The sequence below is a fragment of the Lupinus angustifolius genome, chromosome LG08 (assembly GCF_001865875.1).
Source record: "Lupinus angustifolius cultivar Tanjil chromosome LG08, LupAngTanjil_v1.0, whole genome shotgun sequence".
Classification (NCBI taxonomy): domain Eukaryota; kingdom Viridiplantae; phylum Streptophyta; class Magnoliopsida; order Fabales; family Fabaceae; genus Lupinus; species Lupinus angustifolius.
This window is the reverse complement of record NC_032016.1, coordinates 14645000-14653711: the sequence shown is the minus strand read 5'-3', so window position 1 is coordinate 14653711 and position 8712 is coordinate 14645000. Positions and strand designations below refer to the sequence as shown.

Here is an 8712-nt window from a genome sequence, read left to right as displayed (position 1 = left end):
CTTGAAATTCGAATTTTACATTGAGTAATCGGTTACTCACTTTGAGTAATCGGTTACTCAAACTCTCTGTCCAACAGATACTTAAAAATTATTTTGAGTAATCAATTACTCACATTGAGTAATCGGACACTCAGCTTCAAAAATCAGTTTTTCAGTTGGATAACTCTTTTCTCACACATGTAACCTGTTACTCAATGAAGTAACCTGTTACACACTATTTTTGAAAAATGTTTTACGTCTTTTAAAAGTATCTCACATTTTCTAAAAAAATAGTTTGAGCAATTATACTTGTATATACTTAAGAGTTTAGGATAGAAGTACTTACAAAGACTTAATCTAATGTCTTGAAGCTTTATCTTCATTTGTCTTCATAAGTCATCTTCATTTTCTGATGTTTGTGTCTTCATCAAAACCGTGCCAAGGTCAGGAGCAAGATCTTCTTCACAAAATCATCACAATTCTACTCTTTTTCTCACATCTTTCTTTCTCCTTATCCTCTTTCTCATATTTTTTTTCTTCTTAATTTTTTCTCAACAACCAAGGATAAGGGAATGGCTAGATTAAAATTTGCAGGCTGCTTTGATTTTTGTGTTTGTTTTCAAAAGGCACATGACCTTTATTTATAACAATGGAAAGTTAGCACATTTAAAAATCAATTCAAAATTCACATTACAATTCAGAGAGAATCAAGGGATTTAAAAATTATCATTTCATTGTATTTAAGAAAAAATTTCAAAATTAATTTTGGCTCCAATTTAAAAATCTGAGTCGATTCATTTTTTGTCTTAAGGTGACTAGAAAATATCTCTTTTTTGCTATCACAATAATTTTTATAAAACCAAAAAGATATATTTTCATGCCCAAAGTTGAGTACAAAATAATTATTGACCCTTTAAAAATATATGGATGGAAGAAAACCATTTTTTTGGAAAAACTCTATAATGACTCTAAAATAACTTAAAATTGTTGCATTATCTTAAATAGATAACGAACAATCATTTAATTTTCATAAAATTGCAAACAATATTTCAAATACAATTTTTTATTTAATTATGGAAAACGAAAATTAGGGGAAATTTACATGTGGTCTTTTAAAAATGGAATCTCATTTAATAAAAATAATTTACTTAAAATATTTTCTAATTTTGTTTGAATTTAAAAACATAAATTATGTTGATTTTGTGTCATTATGCAACCAATAAATATCGATTAAGAATTTTTTATGATCTTTTTTATTTATCTCAACAAATAAAAATTGAGGCAATATTTATTTAAAAATGATATCATCATCAACACTCAATTAAGATTTTTTTGTTTAAAGTGAGACATTTAAAATCAAATGCTAAAATTTCTCACATCAACGACTCTATTTATTTATTTTGATTTCTTTACACACGTATATTTGAACCCTTTCTTTTTGGATTTTGTATATGTTAGTGGCGATGTAGTTTCCGCCTTTGTTGACTTAGTTTGTATGAACTAAAGATGACTTAACTAATTATATGCATTGTGTTATTCAGGAAATTGTGAATCAGGTTAAGTTATCATTCGATAACGATGAGTTGATTTTCCGCATTCGAGTTACTTAAAGTAATGTCCCAGAAAAGGAAGGTTTTAAAAAGGAAACAAATTTATATAATCTCTTTATTCAAAAAAAAAATTACCCATTTTTTTGCAATGTTTTTGAGAAGTATTTTTCGGGGCGTTATAGAGGTAGTTCCCGCGTTTGTCGTGATGGACCAGGGATTTGTTGAGGCAGTTTCCGCGGTTGCCGTGATGGACCAGGGATTTGTTGAGGCAGATCCCACACTTGCCTTGATGGACACGGGATTTGTTGAGGAAGTTCACGTGCTTTCCAAAATGATTCAGGGATTCGTTGAGGCACTCATGATACCAAAATGATTCAGGGATTCGTTGAGGCACTCATGCTGCCAAAACGATTCAGGGATTTGGTGAGGCACTCATGCCGCCAAAACGATTCAGGGATTTGGTGAGGCACCCATGCTTCCAAAATGATTCAGGGATTTGTTGAGGCACCCATGTTGCCGAAACAATTCCGAGATTTGCTGAGGCACCCATGCTGCCGAAAGGATTTAGGGTTTTGCTTAGGCACCCATGCTGCCAAAACGATAAAGGGATTTGTTGAGGCACCTGTGCTGCCATAACAAATCAGGGATTTGTTGAGGCACCCGTGTTGCCATAACGAATCAGGGATTTGTTGAGGCACCCATTTTGCCATAATGGAGGTTTTGGTGCGAAGCTAGAAAATTCACTTGTGGAATGTAATTGTCTGCACTGGTTGTTAATGCATATATTATGTATGAATGTATGTTGAGATGTATGATATGCAATTTTTGGTTTGTTTTTTTATGTTTATTAGAGGAATGATGTAAAGATGCATGCTTGGAAGTTTGGTTATATGCAATGCAATGATTTGTTTACGCTTATTGGAAGAGCGATGTAAAGACATATGTTTGAATGCATTGTTATATATAATGCAATGTTTTTTTGTTTTTTTTTTGTTTTTGTGCTTATTGGAAGAATAATGTATAGATGTATATTTGAATGCATGATTATATGTAATGAATGATTCTGCCATGTTTTTTTTTTGTGTAATAATGATTGGTATATGAATATGACTATGCATTAATAAGTATAATTATGCTTTAATGTATGTATGTCATGTATGATATGAGTACTATGTATTTTGTTTGAATGAAATGAGGAGTAAGACTCGTGCACAAATATTCTAATGCATCACTTATATATATTTTTTGTACGGAACTCATCAACATTTGTAGACTCGACTGAAGTGGTCCTTGTTGCTTGATGTTGATTGGTACCATAGTTTTCTTTCATCAAAATTTGCCTCAGTTTACCTGAAGATGTCTTTCCCTTAAGGTGATCCATAAACCGCTTCAGTATGATCTTGAGGACATTGACTAAACCCAGCTATTTTGTGTGAGTGTGGGTTTGCATAGAATTTCTCTCAAAAGCGTTGATGCTTTTTGTAACAGAAAAAATTGCCTGAGTGTGCCTGTTATGAACTCTTATCTTCACTCAGAAGGTTACAACTTAGATTCTCCAAAACGTTGCACCAAATTTGGATGATTGATGATATGCAATGGCAAGTCTTAAATTCGGGGTGTTCATTTAATTTTCCCTATTTTTTGCCCAAAATACCATATGTAGGCCTCTGTCGGGAATTCTCTCATTTTATTACGATCTCAAGTCGCCTTCATAGGTTTTCGACTTATGACCCCTCACCTTTTTCCAAGTTGCCCATGTGGGTTTTCAACCTAACACTCTTTTGTTTTTTGTTTTTTTTTTCTTTTTTTCTTTGAACACCCTTAGATGTCTTGACTCGATGGTAAGTAGAAGCTTTGAACAATTAGTCGTTCTTTCTTCAAGAGGTTTGATAATCGAATATCTTTCTTGTGTCTGATTGAGATTTTAACTTCTTGTGATTGATTCAACTAATACAATAATGAGAAATCGCTTCTGCATTGCTCCAGTTTTGGGCTCATTTTAATTTTTCACAAGAAAATGGTATTAACCCAAAAACTGCCCTAGTTTTGGCTTTTTCTGACTTTCCACTAGAAAATGTGATCAACACCAAAATTTGCCCAAGTTTGGTCTTCTTGTGACTTTCCAATGCCCCAATGTGAGATAATCTGAGTCATTCTTATATCCATATTGATTTGGTAAGCTTAGATTATCAAGTTCTAGGCCATGAATCATCTTAAAACCTGCCTCAGTTTGAGAAGCTTCCAATTTTCCTCTGCCTTTAGTGCTCTTTATTTCATGCTTAACTTTTTTAAAACAATGATCATGCAAATTTTGGTAAGTGTTTGGGCTAAGAGTGGTGATGCGGTAATAATGATAAAATTTAAGTTTGGCTTGGGTAGATATGATGGTGATGATGATGATAAAATTCAATTTAGGTTTGGCTTGGGTAGACATGGTGGTGATGATGATAGAATTCAATTTCGGTTTGGCTTATGAGTGATGGTGAAGTTATGAAGGATAAAATGTTGAGCTTTGATTGTAGTTGATGACATTTAATTTGTGTTTTGCTTGTGTTGATATGATGATGGTGATAATGAATGTTAACTTATGCATTAAAGATGAGATATTTTATCAAAATTTTACGAGATTTGTAGAGTCAGCAATTTTTTTGTTGTTGGTATTGATGCATATCTTAGACAAATAAGTCTTCAACAAGGTCTTTTTATGCTTGTATCGTGGCTAGGCTAAGGTTTTTTAAGAAAATGATATAAGGCTCAAAATTTGTATTTCCCATATCCACCATTCACCTTTCTTCTTTATCCTATTTTCAACATTTTTCAAACATGACATTGAACTATTAAGAGCATTTTTTGGGTTATGATAAGGATAACCTATGATTAAGGTGCTAATGTTTTCATGAAGGGTTCCTTTTGTGATCCTTGATATTGCACTTTTTCCCTAACTGAGATATTAATTGAGGATTCTCAGCGGACTTTTTTTTTGCACTTTAAGCAAGGAACGTTCTTTATATTCTCTTATCGTTCGGTCAAATGATTGATGTCAAATAATATTTTTCTTTAATAATTGAATGTCAAGGAAAACTATTAAAAAGCTACCCTCCCGGGCTATTAAAATATTGAGGGTTATTCAAAAATTATCTTATTTCATTATGTCTGGGCTCAAATGGAGTGACAAGGTATATCTCCAAGATGTTACGGAATTACAAAAAATGTCTTGTGTCATTAGAAAAATTTGCTTGAAGATGTACATCATTTTTGTTCTTACATTTGCATATCTCATATTTTTATTTTTGAATCATTTTTTAATCAAATATCTCATATTAATGCATAGATTAATTTTATTTGAGTTTAATTGGTTACATGTTCTTTGGATAAATATGGTAGTGAAGTTAGTAAGGTGAGATATAAGATAGTGAAATTTGCGTGATCAATGCAATAGTATATACTTATTAAAAAGATATGCATTTGAAAGTAAATCTTTCTGAATGAATGCTTGAATGGTTTAACCTTGACCGTGGTCCTCAAGTGAAGAGAATTTTTCAAATTGGTCTCCATATTTGCTAGGGTTGAAGATAATGCACTATCGAGTATGGACTCAACCACAAACGGAGAGTTCTCTATCTTCTTAAATGTCTTCAGCTTCAATATTGATTGTTTTCAGTCGAGTCTAACAATATTGTTCTTAAAACCAATCTTCCACTTATGTGTGTCCTTAGCAGTGGGATCATGAAATACATACAAAAAATGATTTCTTATTGATACATGATATGCATGAAGTGAATTTTTTATCATGTTATATGAACTGAGATGCAACCTATAACTCAAAATGTTGTGTGAAATGCAAGAAACGTGTATGACTATGTATATGTATGGATGTACGGATGGTGAAAGTATACAAATCTTTTTATAATGCATGAGACATGAGATGCATGTAATTTTATTTTTTCTTAAATGAATGAGACTGCTAGAAAATGCAATTTATGATATGTACGACTTTGAATGCATGAAGGTTATGATATATAGGAAGATGTATGGCATTTTTATTTTTTATTTTTATGATAATAAATGAAGATATCAATAATGGTTAATGAAATGATACAATCTTTGAATGAAGTTTTTTTATGAATTTACGCATGAGTGAATGTATAAATAAATATGTGTATGAATGATGTACTTTTCATGAATGAATGATTTTTTTCTCTTTTTGAATAATTTTTTTATGAATGTATGAATGAATGTATCATTTATTTATTTATTATTTTTTGATGAATGTATGCATAAGTAAATGTATGTATGAGTAATGTGTTTATTTTTTAAATTGCATGTATACATAAGTGAATTGATGCTTAATAATTTTTTATACATGAATGAATGTCTAAGTGAATGAATGATTACTTTTCTTTCTGAATACATGAATGAATTTTTTAGAATGATTGAGTGAATGAATAAAATTTGATGAATGTATGATCATTGTATTTTTTTTTAAATGAGTGTATGAATGAATGTATAATTTATTTATTTATACTTTTTTTAAATGTATGTACGCATGAATTAATGAATAAATAAGTAGAAGAGTGTATGAATAATGTATGCATGAATAAATAAATGAATGAATAAATGCATAAGCGACTTAATGAAGATTTCTTTTTTAATGTGATGAACGAATAAAAAAGTCAATCAAATTTTTTTATTTTTGAATGTGTGATTAAATGAATGAATGAATTTTTTTTTTGATTACATGAATGAATAAATTTATAAGTAATGTACTCTTTTAATTAATATATGAAGACATAAGTCGATGAGTGTTTAAATGATATATTTTATTTTTCATTTTGAATGCATGAATGAGTAATGGAATGAATCAATGAAGGAATAAATGTTTGAGTTATATGTATTATTTTACATGAATGAATGTATGAAATTATTATTTTTATGCATGAGTGAATGACTGAATATGTGAATAAATAAGAGAATGTATGAATGGTGTATTTTTTTATTTTTTAAATACAAATATGAATATCTAATTAAAAGAATGTATGAATAATGTACACATGAATGAATTATTATGAATGGTAGTTTTTATTTTGAGTTAGCATACGCATGTACGAAATGATTTTTTTTTATGATATGTCTTTTATGTATGTATTTATGATGAATGAATAAATGCATGCATAATTAGTGGATGATAAATTTTCATATATCTTTGTATGTATGGATGTACGTATAAGTCAGTCAATGAATATTTTTATTTTTTTGAATGCATAAATGAATAAATAATTGACTGAATGTTTGAATATGTACTTTAAGAATTCCCCTCAAGGTGTGATATTTTACATGATTTTTATTTTATACAACAAATTCCAAACAATGTGTTACAATATAAACATTACACACACATCACAAAATTCACTACATGTACAACATCTTAGGACAAGGTTCTAACATACAATGAACGTCATTGGCAAGTTCTAAACACCTTATAAAGGTTCTCATATTGCATCTCTCTCGAATAGAGAAATCTGAATATTATGATGTTAAAAGCGACAAAGACCACGACAAGTGAGACTAGTGTCCCTTCTAATTAAGCATGCAACACATTGTTTGGAATTAAGCATGCAATTTTCATACACCTACTAATTAAGCATGCAATTTTCATATTTATAACATATAATTTAAAATTAAACATGTAAATCATATTTATATATACAACTAAAATTAAGCTTGTAATTCATATTTATACTTACAATTAATAATTAAGCATGTAATTCATATTTATACATACAACAACTAATTAAGCAAGCAACTTTCATACTTATAACACATAACTAATAATTAAACATGCAATTTTCATATTTATACATATAATTAATAATTAAACATGCAATTTCATATTTATACATACAATTAAAATTAAGCATATAATTCATATTTATACATCTAATTAATAATTAAGCATACAATATTATTAGAAATTAACAAATCATCAAAATAAAAATATAATAATAATAACGGTAAATAAACAGTCACATATTTTTTTTATTATTGGCAGGAATCTCTCAATAAAGTCTCCAGTGGAGTTATCAGTTGTCGCGCCCCATTTTCGGCTACACAACTTTGTTTAGAGTCGCCACTACGTTTCATAAAAGAAATAAATAAATAGAAAAAGTCATAAAAAAGTCATGTTTCATAATAATCAATACATTTAAAATAATTATTATATTAATAATAAAATTTAAATATTTTAAATTTATCGTATATTTTGATCAATAAAATTTATTATAAAATAATACAAAAAAGATAATTATAGAATGATAGCAAAAATAAGTTATTTAAAAAGATAAATTTGTAAATATACAAGTACCCGCTCTTTATATACTTCGTTTCTTTTTTACCTTGCCTTTCTACTTTCTTCTTAAAAAATCCCAAACCCAATGAGGTTTTATTAGACGTCTTCAATCAAAAGGTTACCCCATAAAATAGCTTTATTATGGAAATAATTAAAACCACACTGTTGAAATGTGAAAGATTATTTTTTACAACTTATTTGACAACAAAAATAGTTTTCAAAATGATAGTTTATAATTAGACATAAAAAGTAGTTCCGGAAAATCTAAAAATGCACCATTCATTATTAGACGTTGACAATTATACCTCTTTCTTGCTAGCAAAGAAAGCGACGTTAGATACTATCCTAGCAAAGAGCGACGTTAGATTCTATCCTAGTACACAAAAAATTAATTGGCCCACTTACACATGCTCAACAATAAGTTGGTATTGGAAATGAATGCATCCATGCTTCCAGATCTTTTTCTTTTTCAAACTTACAGAATTAGAGCAAAATGGGAAGAGAAAACATTGATATTTTTCATTCTGTGTATATTTCGCATACACGCATCGACACATTCACATCACAAAACAATGACAAAAATACTATTCATTTGATGAATACACACAGGCATTGAGACACAGTTCCACATCACAGAAACTACAAAACAAAGACAAAAATATTAACTAAAAAACTGACTCAGACACCATTAACAAAGATATCAACTTAAAAACTATATAGCAGTGCACCTTTATGTCCTTTAATCCACATCCTCCATCTTACTCTCCTCTGCACCATCCTCTTCCAATGCAGGCATGTCAACATCATCCCCAACTGTTTCTTCCTCATCAATGCTAA

General features: G+C 29.5%; 1 protein-coding gene across 1 annotated transcript in view; it reads right to left on the bottom strand.

The window, feature by feature from the left end:
• The window catches only part of LOC109354865 (heat shock protein 83), a 31438-nt gene that overhangs the window by 19969 nt on the left and 2757 nt on the right, over positions 1 to 8712 (bottom strand). The window lies entirely within an intron of this gene.